The sequence below is a fragment of the Heloderma suspectum genome, chromosome 4 (genome assembly GCF_057233095.1).
Source record: "Heloderma suspectum isolate Gila_16-S chromosome 4, 16-S_ref, whole genome shotgun sequence".
In the NCBI taxonomy this organism is placed as follows: domain Eukaryota; kingdom Metazoa; phylum Chordata; class Lepidosauria; order Squamata; family Helodermatidae; genus Heloderma; species Heloderma suspectum.
The window spans coordinates 61427498-61443974 of record NC_139461.1 but is presented as its reverse complement, the minus strand read 5'-3'; positions in this window follow the sequence as shown (position 1 = coordinate 61443974).

Below are 16477 nucleotides of genomic sequence, written 5' to 3'. Positions count from 1 at the left end.
ATACACACTGAAGAATTTATAAGCTGTCCTTCTATCTTAGTATTTCAGAGACTTCCACTAAAAAATGCAATATATGAATGAATGCATCTATTTTGAGCTAGGTTTGCCATCTTCTGCCTGTGGCTATCATAAAAATCTTACTGCTGTCTGCTGCATTTTTTCCTAGTATCTTTTTGTGCCATTGCAATGTTTTTTTGGAGTGTCTAGCCCAATTAATGGCCTGAACAAAGCAAATACCTTAACAATGCAAAACTTTTTTTTTAAAGGCTTTTTTTTTCCTAATGTGCCTTCATACATAAAAAAGTACTACTAGCTTATTCATAATAGACCTGTGTTTTGGATTGTGGCTTCCCAAAGAGTGAAATCAGTCATAAATAAAATGAGCAAAGCATTGCATTAAGAAAAACAGTCTTGCCTCTAAAGTAAAAGTCATTAGCTGGTATCTCAACAAACCACAAGGTGATTTCTGTGTAATATACCGAGCAGCCCATGTGTCACCCACTTCAAGCTACTTGTAAGGGCTGAGGCACTTCTGTGGTAGCATCTTGACACTAAGGGTTCTACAGCCAGGAGCATCAGCATTAAAAATTACATGCTGGGCTGCTTTAGGTGTGCATATGGTTTTTTGGGGTGGATCCTGGCCATTAAGGTTGCAATCCTATACACAACTAGTGTTAACTCAGTGGGACTTCTGAATAGATACACATAGGGTTGCACTGTAAATCTTGAGTTTTTCTTTATTTTGCTCTTGGGCTGCCTTATATGAAGGAAGTATGTGCTGCACTTCAAGGAAAACTTTAAAAATGCTGCCATGAGTATAAGAAGTGAGTAGATCTACACGTTACCATAATCATGTTGAGGATGATGGGGATATAGGCTACTAATCAAAATGAATCCATTCACTGGATTAAATCAAAATCAAGTGTTAATAGGCATGAATTGTGATTAAGTACTTCAGAGGTGGTCGTACCTGACAATCCAAGGCTTGGTATTCCAGTGTGGAAAAATAACATTTTTTTCAGTATTTCCCCGTAACTGTTGAGATGCCTGCTATTCACATCAGTGGCATTTACTAGAGTGTAATAAATACAGAAGAAATTCCATTTGACACAGATGGCGTATTTATAGCTTTGGACATGATGGAATTTAAAAGCAGGAGAATTTTAAGAAACATTACTCATAGAGTAAATATAGTTCCAGTGAGAGACACTGCATAAAGGGGAGGCAAAAGTAACTTTGTTATCTGTCATCTCTTCTGAATAGAACAGAGATAGCTAATTGCTTTAGCCTTACTAACTGTATAGGTTTTTGCAAAGCATGTAGGAAATCTAAGCAATGTGAACTAGATTAAGGAATTACACCTGTTTGCTTCTCTGAATATTTATCTGCTGATTGCTACACTAGCATAGTTTGAAAACTCTTCCTTGGGAACTCACCTTAGGATTCTGTGATGAGAAAACTGGTAATGATGAATAAGCTGCCAAAAGTCAGTTCTTCTGTACTATGGACCTAAGTATGAAAGCATTGCAGTAATAGATTAATTTGCAATTATCTCCGAATGTGCAATACATGTTTATGGTGAAGGTCTTGAGTCTGCTGAAATCCTTGTTCATATAATTCACAATGGGATGCTGACATAGTCTCATGTCAGCATAAGCAGTCCTCACTCATCCAAGCAAACCTCTGAATGCATGGATGCCTCACAGCTTCTGATAATTTCAGGTTGCACAAGTTAAACACAGATCTCCTTGAAGATCTCTGGATGATTTGCAGTGGAATGACAAGGCTTTCCACTTCCAATTGTCTTAATAGCAACAGCTACCCCCCGCCCCCTGTTAGGCTGTTGAAACAAGTTGATTTTTGCCTTGGGCTGAGCATGTGCTCAGAGGCACCTTGTCCTTAATTCTGTTTATATCTGCCCTCTTGAGCCACTTATTTGCACCTTGCTCTGGTTGGTGGATCTCGGGGGTCTCCAAAAAACACACACCAAAACACCAAAAACTAGACCTGGTGAGCTTAAAAGTATGCTAACCCTCTGCACTATTGTATTTGAAAATGCTGACTGGTGTTTGACCAATGCTGATACAGTTATTTTTGTATCACATATTGATATATGTGATACATATCAATATGCATCAAATAAATAATGCCGCAGTCTTAATGAAAAATAGATTGCTGGTACCCATGCTTTGCAGCCTAGTGTCAAATGCCAGATTAGATTGTGAAAGGGAAGTAGGATGGAAAATCAGGGAGGGACATGGCAGAAGATTGATGAGCAAAGATTGGGAGTATAGTACCTTCACTCTTTCCATGACTGATAGTTAGACCACCTCATTATGAGTTCCTCCATAACATGTATCAAACGTGTGTGTGTATTTGTATTTGGTGAGTAGGGAGGGAGTAGTAAGTAAATGAGGAGGGAGGGTTTGTCTGCAGTCCCTTGGTTGCTGCATGGCCTCTGTGAACACTGCTCTGATTGTGTGGCCTGCTTTCATCTGATTTCCCCCAATTGTCCTGTTCCAATGCAGTCATGGGTCGTAAAGCTGCACTTCGTTGTTCAGTTGTTAAGTCGTGTCCGACTCTTCGTGACCCCATGGACCATAGCACGCCAGGCCTTCCTGTCCTTTGCTGTCTCCCAGAGCGTGCTCAAGTCCATATTCATTGCATCGGTGATGCCATCTAGCCATCTCATCCTCTGCCGTCTCCTTCTCCTTTTGCCTTCAATCTTTCCCAGCATCAGGGTCTTTTCCAGTTGACTTTTCTCTTCGCATTAGATGGCCAAAATATTTGAGCTTCAGCTTCAGTATCTGTCCTTCCAATGAGCACTCAGGGTTGATTTCCTTTAGGATGGACTGATTTGACCACCTTGCAGTCCAGGGGACTCGTAAGAGTCTTCTCCAGCACCACAGTTCGAAAGCATCACTTCTTCGGCGCTCAGCCTTCCTTATAGTCCAGCTCTCACAGCCATACGTTGCTACTGGGAAACCATAGCTTTGATTATCCGAATCTTTGTCGGCAAGGTGATGTCTCTGCTTCTTACTATGCTGTCTAGGTTTGCCATAGCTTTCCTCCCAAGGAGCAAGCGTCTTTTTTAATTTCATGGCTACAGTCACCATCTGCGGTGATCTTGGAGCCCAAGAAAATAAAATTTGTCACTGCTTCCATTTCTTCCCCTTCTATATGCCAGGAAGTGATGGGGCCAGATGCCATGATCTTAGTTTTTTTAATGTTGAGTTTCAAACCAGCTTTTGCACTCTCCACTTTCACCCTCAACAAGAGGCTCTTTAGATCCTCTTCGCTTTCTGCCATTAGGGTGGCATCGTCTGCGTATCTGAGGTTGTTGATAATTCTCCCGGCAATCTTAATTCCGACCTGTGATTCATCCAACCCGGCGTTTCTCATGATGTACTCTGCATATAAGTTAAATAAACAGGGTGACAATATGCAGCCTTGTCGTACTCCTTTCCCAATTTTGAACCAATCGGTTGTTCCATGTCCAGTTCTTACTGTTGCTTCTTGACTCTCGTACAGGTTTCTCAGGAGACAGGTAAGGTGGTCTGGTACTCCCATCACTTTAAGAATTTGCCACAGTTTGTTGTGATCCACACAATCAAAGGCTTTAGCGTAGTCAATGAAGCAGAAATAGATGTTTTTCTGGAATTCTCTTGCTTTCTCCATGATGCAGCGAATGTTGGCGATTTGATCTCTAGTTCCTCTGCCTCTTCTAAACCCCGCTTGTACTTCCGGTAGTTCTCGGTTCACATACTGCTGAAGCCTAGCTTGTAGGATTTTGAGCATCACCTTGCTGGCATGTGAAATGAGCACAATTGTACGGTAGTTTGAACTCTCTTTGGCATTGCCCTTCTTTGGCACTGGAATGTAAACTGACCTATTCCAGTCTTGTGGCCACTGCTGAGTGCTCCAAATTTGTTGGCATATTGAGTGCAGCACTTTAACAGCATCATCGTTTAGGATTTTAAATAGCTCAGCTGGAATACGGTCATACTAAATTATTGTTACTAATGCTTCCTAAGGCCCACTTGACTTCACTTTCTAGGATGTCCGGCTCAAGTTCAGTGACTGCACTATCATGGCTACCGGGGACATTCAGATCTTTCCTGTATAGTTCTTCTGTGTATTCTTGCCACCTCTTCTTAATCTCATCTGCTTCTGTTAGGTCCCTGCCTTCTTTGTCCTTTATCATGCCCGTCTTTGCACAAAAAGTTCCCTTGAGATCTCTGATTTTCTTGAAGAGATCTCTAGTCTTTCCCATTCTGTTGTTTTCCTCGATTTCTTTTCATTGTTCATTTAAGAAGGCCTTCTTGTCTCTCCTTGCTATTCTCTGGAACTCTGCATTCAGTTGGCTATATCTTCCCCTTTCTCCCTTGCTTTTCGCTTCCCTTCTTTCCTCAGCTACTTGTAAAGCCTCATCAGACAGCCACTTTGCTTCCTTGCATTTCTTTTTCTTGGGGATGGATTGAGTTGCTGCCTCCTGAACAATGTTACAGACCTCCGTCCATAGTTCTTCAGGCACTCTGTCTATCAGGTCTAATCCCTGAAATCTATTCCTCACCTCCACTGTATATTCATCAGGGATATGATTGAGGTCATACCTGGATGGTTTAGTGGTTTTCTCTACGTTCTTCAATTTAAGCCAAAATTTTGCAAGAAGCAGCTCATGATCTGAGCCACAGTCAGCTCCAGGTCTTGTTTTGACTGACTGAATAGAGCTTCTCGATCTTTGGCTGCAAAGTACATAACCAATCTGACTTCCATATTGACCATGTGGTGATGTCCATGTGTAGAGTCGCCTCTTGTGCTGTTGGAAAAGAATGTTTGCTATGATCAGCGTGTTCTCTTGGCAAAACTCTATTAGCCTTTGTCCTGCTTCATTTTGTACACCAAGGCCATGCTTGCCTGTTATCCCGGTGATTTCTTGACTTCCTACTTTAGCATTCCAATCCCCGATGATGAAGAGGACCTCTTTTTTTGGTGTTAGTTCTAGAAGGTGTTGTAGATCTGAATAGAACCAATCAACCTCAGCTTCTTCGGCCTCAGTGGTTGGGGCATAGACTTGAATTACTGTTATGTTGAATGGTTTGCCTTGGATTCATACTGAGATCATTCTATCATTTTTGAGATTGTACGCCATTACTGCTTTTCCCACCCTTTTATTGACTATGAGTGCTACTCCATTTCTTCTAAGGGATTCTTGCCCACAGTAGTAGATATGATGGTCACCTGAATTAAATTCGCCCATGTTTGTCCATTTGAGCTCACTGATTCCCAAGATGTCCATGTTCCATCTTGCCATCTCCAGCTTACCTTGATTCATTGATCTTACATTCCAGGTTCCTAAACAATATTATTCTTTACAGCATTGGATTTTCTTTTCACCACCAGACACATCCACAGCTGAGTGTCCTTTCAGCTTTGGGCCAGCCGCTTCACTCTTTCTGGCGCTACTTGGAAATTCCCTCTACTCTTCCCCAGTAGTATATTGGACACCTTCTGACCTTAGGGGCTCATCTTCCGGCGTCATATCGTTTAGCCTTGTGATACGTTCCATGTGTTTTCTTGGCAAGAATACTGGAGTGGGTTGCCATTTTCTTCTCCAGTGGACCACATTTTGTCAGAACTCTCTGCCATGACCTGTCCATCTTGGGTGGCCCTGCACGGCATAGCTTATGGCTTCACTGAGTTACGCAAGCCCCTTCGCCACAACAAGGCAGTGATCCATGAAGGGGAAAGCTGCACTACTATGTATTTATTTGCAAAGTGGGAGGCCATTCATAAGTCATTATGAAAATAGTAAAAGTGCTAGTATCAAAATCGTAGTGCAATATATCTTTATTGGAAAACAATGGTCTCCTAGCGATATACATGTTTTACATTTTGCAGTGTTTTGTCCTTTTGGGTAAGTTCCTGTAATTACTTAGGGTATTGAGTGACAAGTTTGGCCTTATTTCCATCCATTGGTTTTCAGTTATGACTATATTCATGAACTTGATGTTGAACTTGTCACTTGTTGCAAAGGGGATGGATGATCATCATTCCCTGGTGCATTGTGCCAGGGGCCAAGTGATTATCACCAGCTGTTTAGCAATGATAAAGAGTCATTCCTTCCAACCTGGGCCAGAGTTTGAATCTCACAGACTTGATTTAAAAAATCTTCAAATGGTTAAGATTGCAAGACACACATCCCATCTCTCAACCAATGTTCCTGCGATAGGAGGTATTCATAAGTCATTCCTATCTTGTCTTCCTTATAGTTCCAGATCTCCCAGGTAGGAGTGTGACATTTGAACTGGAGAAAGAGCAGCCACTTAAGGCTAGTTGCCTTAAGCCTGGACATGGCTTCCCTCCTATGAGCTAGTCACCTTCTAAAAAGTTTGACCCTGGATTCAGATTCAGTTGAAAAAGTTCAGAATGTGGAATCAGCCTAAGGTCAGAATATGGAATCAGCCTAAGGAGCAATGCTAACATTTTTGCAAAGCATTGTGTAATTGCTGTGGATCTGAGCTTTGGGGCTTGAGTCAAGAGATGTCAACAATTCAATCACCACAGAAGGCTCCCTTTCCCTGCTCAGAATCTCAGAAGTTCTCATTGGCTCCCTTTTAGGCCTTCTGATTAGCTGGATTTACTATATAACACTTCCTGGGCCAGCCCCAGTCCTGATTTACTTATCTTTAATAGGAGACTAGCAAGCCAAGACGTCCTAATTTTCACCTGCTTGTCTGCACCTCACCAGCCTTCTGCTCCAGTCTTCCCTTGCCTATTCTTTGCTGACTGAGAACATAAGAATCCTGCTGGTTCATTCTCTCTCTAGTAATACCAATTCCCCATAATGACTAAATCTGCCATGCTTCTAACAAATAAGTTTACAAGTAATGCTTACATGGTAGGCATTAATATATTCTTATGCCAAACCAAACCATCTTATTTGGGTGAAGTTTTTTTCAACACGTTTTTGAATAGTATTTGTAACCTGCTCTTCAAGAGGATTCTCCGGGCAGAATCCTTACAGTTAAATTACAGTCCATAATAATATGTTCAATGAAACCACAACAATTAAAAATGTAGTGAATTAGGAAGGAACAGAGTTAAAACTGACAGATCTAAACGGCCTGAGAAAATTAACACTTCTTCACCTGGTGCTGATCAGACTTGGTGCCAGGAGAATCTCTTAGGAGTGAATTGGGGGGGGGGTGCTACCAGTGAAAGGGCTCCACATCTGACCATGGTGGGACCTGGAGAAGGGCTCTCCAAGGTGCAGCATAATACCCAGGCAAGCTTATGATTTTAAATCTTTTGTGTGTGCCAAACTCTATTTTCATTTTTTTTTCTTTGTGTGTGGCTGGAGCGCTCACTTGCCTGAGGAGGCGGCTGGGATTCTTCCCTGGGTTTTTTTGTTTTTGTTTTAAACACCGAAGATCTAACTTCAGTGCATGGAGATCAGTGGAACTTTGTAAATAGCAACATTCGTCGATTATTCTGGGAATGTGTTAACATGACTTATAGCAAGCAGACTTGCCCTATCTGGCTAGGAATTATGAGAGCTGGAATCCAACACATTGGGAGGACACCAGGGTCAGGACATCAGAGCCACCAGCCCACACTGGACTTGGTTAACATTTTGAAACCACCATTGCCTTCACTCTTCTTTTGGGAGTGACAGTGCTTCACCCTTGTTTTGGGTTTGGATAGTAATGGACTTAATTCACAAGTGTCAAAATTACAGCTCCTGAATCTAATTTTGAAAGTTTTCTGTCTTAAATGCAAACTTGAAACAAACAAAAGATTTTGTGTGAGTGGCTAAAGAAGTGTAACTTATTGCTAAATGTGTGCCACAATCATATAAGGAGGATTTAGATTTCTAAATTTAGAAATCCTTTAGATTTTTTTATTTAAAAGATGTATAGGCCACCTTTTAGGGTAGACCCTCCCAAGGCGTTATACAACAAAACTTGACACCACGAAACAATAAGAAAAACAACCCATCCTCTTGGTAACGTTTATAAATGTGGTTAAATGCTATAGTTTGCTTGCTCTTATAATTCTTGCATTTTTGGGAGCTGACTGAATTTCTAAGAGGGAAATTCAAATTGATTCTTTTGCCCACTCAAAGAAAACATCAACGAGAGATTTTGTGTGCGAAAGTAATCTACCAAGGAACTTCATGTTCTGTTGAAGGAAGGGGAAGTATTGTAAAGGCTTTGGTTAGCCAGAAGATGGCAGTAGAGTAGGAGTTTCAAGCTTTGTCAGAAAGAAGGAGCCACAATGTTTTGTTGTTTTTTAGGTAAGTTGTTTGGATGCTGAAGTATATTCTCAGATTTAATAGCAGCTGCAGAACACTAAAGAAAGCAGTGAATCAGAGAGGTGCTCACCCCCCTCCAAACCAGTTTTCAGTGGCACAAGCCAGGTTTTGAGATGCTCTTCCACAGTTAGATAAGAGATAATGCAATGCATCCCTTCCCATTAGATGACCTGACATTCATGAACAACATCTGTATACTTGAGGGGACTGCAGATCAGCCTCCAAGGTTACTGAGGCTGTGTGTGTGTGTATGAGAGAGAGGGGGGCGCAGAAAGGAGCAGCACAACGGTGCCTAAATTGCCATTTCTGCAACTGATATCGCTGTCCCACACCATCGTAAGACCTTCTTCCTGATCACCCAACATTCTTTCTTACCCTTCTAAAGACATCTAGGCAGGAGGCAGAGGTCTCTAGCTAGAAACGTACTAGAAACGTCGTACTTTTAAAGGCAGGGCTGTTGAAACTTCAGCCTGTTGGCTAAATCTGACCAACCTGGGGTCCCAATCTGGCTCTCTAGAGTTCCTCAGATGAACATGCTCCCTTCCCTTCCCTGACCCCCAACCACCAGTGGTTTGATATTTTCTTGGCTCTTGAGGGTTTTTCCCCCAATTGAAAAGGCTGAAAAGCCTCTCCTAATGCTTATGTACTGGTAGTAAGAGCTTTAAGCGAAATCATGCTGGCATTTTTGGCTCTGCCCCATTCTGCCTTTGGCCCCAGCCACCTCTGGAATGTGGCCTTCGAGGCGTCCAAGCAGACATGTTAATTTGCAGTGTTTATTACTGCAATGGACAGTTAGATCTCTTAAAAGCCCCCCCCCCCAACACACACACACACACACACACACCTTGCTCCTTTTTACTCAATAAATGGAAATTTTACAGCCTGCCCATTCCATCATCTTTTTGGGTAAGAAGACAATAAGAACATGCTGCTCTTTTTATTAATGTTAGTATTGTCTTTGGCCATCTAGGGAGGGGGAGAGCCATTAATATCAGGCCAGCTAGATGCAAAAGGTTAAGCTTTCCAGAGTGAGTCAGTCACTACTCTGGAAGGTGTTCAAGAGGCCATTCACCACTTGAAAGGTCCTGTTATAGCACTGCATGACTTATGGTGCAAGGTCTGGCCCAATGTTTGTGGAATAGCACTACACCCGTTTCTCACAGTTCTTTGGGTGCATTTATTTCCTGGCACAAGGTCAGCCCAAGATAGATGCCCCCCCCGCCCGCTCTCTCTCTCTCTCTCTCTCTCTCCAACACTGGCGGTGGGACAGCATCCTCCACCTCAACGGCAGCAGGCTAGCTTAGGGGGTGTGGAGCAGGCTGTGTGGAATCCACAGCTCTGTCCTCAGAGGGGAATGGCCAGGGGCTCTCCACTGCTGCCTTCTTCACATCACCTGTCATCACCTGCCTCCTGAAGCGACTGCTCCCCTCTGCCTAATGGTAGGGCTGGCCCTGTCCTGGAAGACAGGTTACCTTGGGAAGCGCTCGACTATTATGGTGGTGACTTACCTGCAAAAGAGGGCAAAACAGGACACAGATTTGTATATGCTAATTTAGACATATAGACACTAATTTAGAAATCATTACTATAAATGAAATAGAAATAAAATACATTTTACCATAGTGGAAATAGCAGGGAAGACTATGGCCAGGTGCCCTGTGTACCTGCTCAGTTTGCTGACCAGGCATAAGCTGTTGATGGGCAGCTTCAGGGCCCTTTCCTGCTCTCCCATCTTACAGTACTTTATCTTTAAACCAGACTTTGGCTGGACAGGCTTTCAAATAGGGGACACGGTCAAATGGAGGACTGTTGTCTGTAGAATAGGACACATGGCCTCCCTACTGGCTATGTCTTATACATCTTATCTATTGGCACCCCTTGCTTCCAGTGCAAATGAACGCTGTCTGTTTGTTGCACTTTCAAACCGCCCAATAACCCAAGTTCTCTGGGCAGTGTATGAAACATAAAATGCTAACAATAAAACAATGAATAAAAACTACATATAATAAAAAGCAGATAAAGCCAGCAGCAAAGACAAAAAACTCCAGCACATAAGTCCAAAGTAAAACCAGCAGTGACGTAAAAGCACAATGGAGAGCAGTAAAAACAACACTTAAAATGCCTGGGAGAATAAAAAGGTCTCTGGTGGTAGTAAGATGATAACGTAGGCACCAAGCGAGCCTCTTTGGGGAGATCATTCCACAACTGGGGTGCCCTCCCTTCCCTCACCGGAAAGGCCCTCTCCTTGTAGCCACCTGCCTCCCCTCAGATGATGAGGCAGGCTAGTTTTAGTCCTGTGAGTGTCTTCTCTTTAACCATTTAACCACATGGAGGGAGCAATCCTATGGCCGCTAGACGGCCATAGGATATGCGTGTTTCTGGGAACCGACCTTGGAGCCTGCGCTCCGAGGTCAGTTCCTGGAAAACGGACCTCCCCCCACATCCATGCTGCTTCAGAGGCAGCACAAGGTAGCCCCATCCTCCGTGCTCGGAAGAGGAGTGCAGAATGTCTGAAAAGGGGTGGGGCTGGGGGCGTTCTGGGGCGGGGAGAGCGGATCTGCCTGTATGACATATCCTATGTGTCGTACAGCAGCCTCCTCTTCTGTTCCCCCCACCCCAGCTGTATAACAGAAAAAGCAGGGCAGGAGAGGCGTGGAGGGAACAATCCCCCCCCATGCTTCTCCTGCCTTGCTTCGGATAGGCAGTCGCCTCCGAGTTTGGAGGCAGCCGCCTATCTAGATAGGATTGTGCCCTAAGTGAGCTGATGTTCAAACCCGTTATTCTGTAGAAGCAGAATAAGAACTGTAAGGTGATTATGGGGTCATACACATTATTCAAAATCGAGGCAGAGACAGATGAGCAAGGGACTACTGCTGGCAACAGGCAATTTTTTCTTTTTCTTTTTTTAGGGAGTTGAGAAAGTGGTATGATAAGGCGATCGTTGTCTCAGGTGGGCCCACTCAGTGTTCCTGTTCTACTATTTTCTGTGGTCAGATACATTTTTGTAGGCTTCTGAAGTGTTTCAAAACCTGTTTGATCAGAGTCTATAGTGAGACAAAGTAAGATGGAGCATGATGGCTGTATTACTGTAAATCGCCCAGATAACTTTTTGTTATTGGGCAGTATATAAATATCTGCTTTGGATGTCACAATCCACTGCCTGATTGCTCCTGCTGGGGCTCAGCAACTCAGGGTTGCTCTGTCTTGCTCCCAGCAACCCAGAATTCCAGGTTCAGACATCAGGCTAAGCAGCCCAGGGATGGAGTGATCAAGTGGCAGGAGGTTGCATCCTCTCTCATCCCCGCTTTGTTTTGAAAAACCCTGGGTTGTTGTGACATCCAACCTAGACCAGTGAAATCGACAGAACTTTAGCTAGTCATGACTAAAGTCCCATTGATTTCAGTGGCTCTACTTAAGTATTACTTAGGGTGCAATCCTATGGCAGCTAGACAGTGGCTGGATGGCCATAGGATTATTCAGTGTATGGGATCCTACCTCGGAGCCTGCACTCCAAGGTCAGTTCCCAGAAAACTGCCTCCCCGTCCACTACCCCACTGCCTCGTACAGTGTGGAACATCCCTGGCTCTGCGCTCGTAAGAGCAGTAGAGAGCGGGAGGAAAGGGGGTGTTCCAGGAAGTGGGGAAAGAGGGGGCCTCTGAAGGGCTGGTACGATGCTTTCTATGCGCTGTCTGGCTGCGTTCCTCAGCTCTGAAGTGCTGTGGCTAGACAGCTGAAATCAGCCGTCCTGCCACAAGTACAGGGTGGCCAGAGCATGGAGGAGAAGATCCCCTCCATGTTCTGCCCACCCTGCACTGGATAGGTGGTCACCAATTGGACTGCACCTTAAATCTGGATCCAACACATTGTAAACAAATAAATTCTTATACTACTGATCTTTTCCATCATGTCTAGTTTGGCCCTAGCACTCTTCTAACAGCAGCAAATCACTCCCAGTGTCCCAGTCCTCAGGACCCTCCTGAAGCTGTCTTGTGGCCACCCCAGGAGTATCATCAACAATGTACCAACAATGTGATGTGGCTGCAAAAAAGGCAAATGCTATTTTGGGCTGCATTAATAGAAGCAGAGCTTCCAAATCCTGGGAAGTACTAGTTCCCCTCTACTCAGCACTGGTTAGGCCTCATCTGGAGTACTGTGTCCAGTTCTGGGCACCACACTTTAAGAAGGATGCAGACAAGCTGAAGAGTGTTCAGAGGAGGGCAACAAAGATGATCAGGGGACTGGAAACAAAGCCCTATGAGGAGAGATTGAAAGAACTGGGCATGTTTAGCCTTGAGAAGAGAAGACTGAGGGGAGATAAGATAGCATTCTTCAAGTACTTGACAGGTTGTCACAGAGAGGAACGCCAGCATCTCTTCTCGATCATCTCAGAGTGCAGAACACGGAATCCTGGGCTCAAGTGACAGGAAGCCAGATTCCGGCTGAACATCTGGAAAAACTTCCTGACTGTTACAGCAATACGACAGTGGAACCAATGATCTAGGGAGGTAGTGGGCTCTCCTACAATGGAGGCATTCAAGATGAGGCTGGACAGCCATCTGTCAGGGATGCTCTGAATTGGACTCCTGCATGGAGCAGGGGGTTGGACTCGATGGTCTTATAGCCCCCTTCCAACCCTACTATTCTATGGTTCTATGATCTCATGGACCTGGTTTGCACGATCATGGTATGGTTAAGCTATGGTGGCTTGTTAACCCTGCTGCACATGCTGGTCACATTTCTCTAATTACCCTCAGTATGTATGTATGTATGTATTTGTCAGGATGGAAACTGAGCCGATAGAACCCCAGAGCAGTTCTGATTCTGAGGACCAACAGAAATCTGTGGGAGAGCAGCCAGCTCATCTCTCACAGGCACAGCAGCTGGCAGAGATTCCTCCTGCCAGCATTCCTGGGATAGATAGTGACCCTGGCAGCGAGAGAGTGCTGGAGAGGGGCTTGCTGGATGCTCGACGCCGATGCAGGGAGCGACGACAGATGGAGGGCGCAGAAAGGAGGTGTAGCGCTCATTTGGCATGCAAGCAACGGTCGCATCCCGAGGACCCAAGGGAAAGAGGGAGGATCTCTCCCTAGCCCATAAGTTCAGGGTCTTCCTGTGATTCTCCTTCAAACAGGGACCAACTGCCTAACCTGGAGCACAGGCTACTCTGCTATCTTTCCCCAGTGCAGTTCCTTGCTTAGTCGCTGGTGATTAGCATCTGAAAGAGTCATTAAGATGTAAAAGGATTAAAGCCTTGAAAAGAATCCTTTCGTCTGTGTCTTGAGTTGGCTATTGGAATAGACTGTGAGAGGAAGCTAGGGCGCATCCTGACAGTGTTTTCATTTCTATACCACCCAATAGCCAAAGCTCTAGTGTGATTTGCCATGTTGTGTGAACCCTGGCAGCATGGCTTCTTTGAGAGGCAGCAACCCTCAAATAACCCATGGGTTGTTGTTAGCTTATTTGAGGTTTGTTGCCCTCACCCCCGAAACAAGCCATGCTGCCCTGGTTCAGATGACAAGGCAAGCCATGCCAGCAAGGGTAATTAGGGAAATTTCACCAGCACCCGACTGACACATGCAGCAGGAGAAAGAAGCCGCCGTGGATTATTTCCGTCACTGTGATCGTGTGAACCCACCCATAGTTGGCAGACCACCTGGAGCTTAAGGGGAATCCTTCAGCCTACTAGCATGTTATACGATTAGGAATCATTCAAGTATGCTGATCCCTGTTCTATATGACATGCTCTGGGCAGGGTTGTTTTTGAAACTACTTCCTGCTCTTACTGTACTTTGGTTTCCATTTCAAAGTACTGTAAGCATGGAGAACAGCTGAAATAATGGAACAGAGCAGAGAGAAGAATCCAAGAAGCACACCTAGTCACCTTAACAAAGACCTATTCGTTTTTATAGCAGTGTCACCTATACTTGTTGAAGGGGTACAAACTGCAGATTTATGCAAGTATTTAATAGTAGCTTGCCAAGGATGTCGACATGCTTTTCAAAAGGCATCTTCTTTTGTGTCTTTTGATATTTAAAGAGCTGTAATTACAATGGCAAAGCTTTGAATTCTTCCCTCCCCCCACCTCCTTTCCCTTATCCCCTTATACACATTAATTTATGGACCAATCCAACATCACAGACAAGCTAATGAAAGAACCACACATTCCTTTTATATTTTGTTTCTTTTATAGTTTCATTTCTGTGGATAAATGCAAAATAGTTAATGCTATAAATAAGTATAATGATGTATCTCTCTCCTCAATTGCTGGTTGTTGATGCTGAAGTCCTGCATAATAGGGGGGGAAAGAAACTGAATGTGAATGTTCATCTTTTCTTCTTACTCCAAAAGATTCATCTACTCAATTTAAGTGTAACTCCTCATTCTTTCCTTTACTATATTGAAGGCTCATGACACTATTTTCTTCTTTTTGTTTGTGTATTTTTACCAGTGTAATAAAAATCAAACTTGTGAAATGGAGGAACTGTTTCCCCACTGCACATATCGAAACTAGGTTACTCTGTTTAAAATTCTATTAATGTATTTCTTAATCTGATCAGTGTTGCCAAAGATAACTTGTTCTATTATAGCAGGAGTGGGGAACCTATGTTCCTTCAGAATTGCTGGACTCCAGCTCCTATCAATCCCAACCAGCATGGCCAATGGGAGCCATAGTCCAACAACATGTGGAGGGCCACAGGTTCCCCACCTTGAGAAAGGAAATTCCCTGCTCTGAGACCTGTGCTGCAGATAATGCAGTAGTCACGGCGGACTTAAAATATCGGATAGATACCTCTGTGATGTAAACTGAGTTCTTAAACCGAACAGCTGTTTTATGAGCTGAAGACATTCAGCTGTAGCTCAGTGGCAGAGAACCTGCTTTGCATGCAGAAGGTCCCGGGTTTGATCCCCAGCATCTCCAGGTAGGGCAGGGAAAACCCTTGCCTGCAACCCTGGAGAGCTGCTGCCGGGCAGGGTCAGCAATACTGAGCTAGATGGTCCAATGGTCTGACTCAGTACAGGGCAGCTTCCTACGTGATCCCATCTCCCAACTTCTTTTAAAAAGCATTTTTCAACAATGATGAAGGGTTCCCATTTTGACGGGGAGAGTGGTGCTGGGGAACATGGTGTTTCAGCCTTTTTCCCTTTGCCATTTTCTGTATTCAAATCAACCCCGCAAAATATAACATTTGCTATTATCCCTGGTGGGGGCAGGGGATACAATGGCTGTGTGGTGCCTCCCTTTCCCCAGCAAGGCTGTTAACAATAACAACTTCAGGGGGTGGGAGGAGAGGGGAAAGAGTTAGTCATCCTCTCACATGGTCTTACTGTCCTAAGCCAATTCACTGTCTCTCACACAGTGTCCATATGTGCCTTTGTACTTCTGCACATATGAATAGAGAAGACCCCTCGCTCAATGTGTACATTAAAACCAAACAAAACACAAAGCTTAAAAGTGATGCTCCTTGGTGAGAATACAACCAAAATAGGCCTGCTGAATGGTGTGAACATTTTTCAAATGGTGAGGACCAAGGGTTGGATCTAGATTTAGGCACGTACAACTGGGCTGGTGGAAGCAGACTTCCAGCCCCCTGAAAATACCACCCAGAGGGTTAGGGGCCCCTGCTAAATGAGGTAAGCTGTGGTGTTGGGGAGACAATCAGGCAGAGGGACCTTCCATGAGCAGAGCCCCAGATCCTAGATCCAAGCTCATGTATTGATCATTGTACATTTGAATTTTGCTGTGTGTATGCTAGAAAGCGATGGATAATTGCAGCTTTCAGTCATATGACTATAGAGCAAAACAGATGCATGTGTCATTGTCACATGTGACAATCTACATAGTGTTCACCATTTTTTTCTTTGTGGAAGCAGTGGGGCCAATGAGGGAGGGCTGGTGGTCAGTGGGCGGGTCTCGCCTCCCTGGGTTTTAGACCACATGGAACTATTCTTCAGGAGCACCTATATATTGGACCACTTTACTGGTTCTGCATGCTAAGGACCAAGCTAAAATTCTGCTAATCATGCGTGGTGTAGCTATGCATAATAGTTTTCTTACTTTTGTTTAAACATGTGTGGCCCTGCCTCGGATTGGGGCCATAGTGTTCCAGGAGGGGGCTTAAACCTTCCTCCATGCATTTCCCCTGAAAATCGACATCCCTC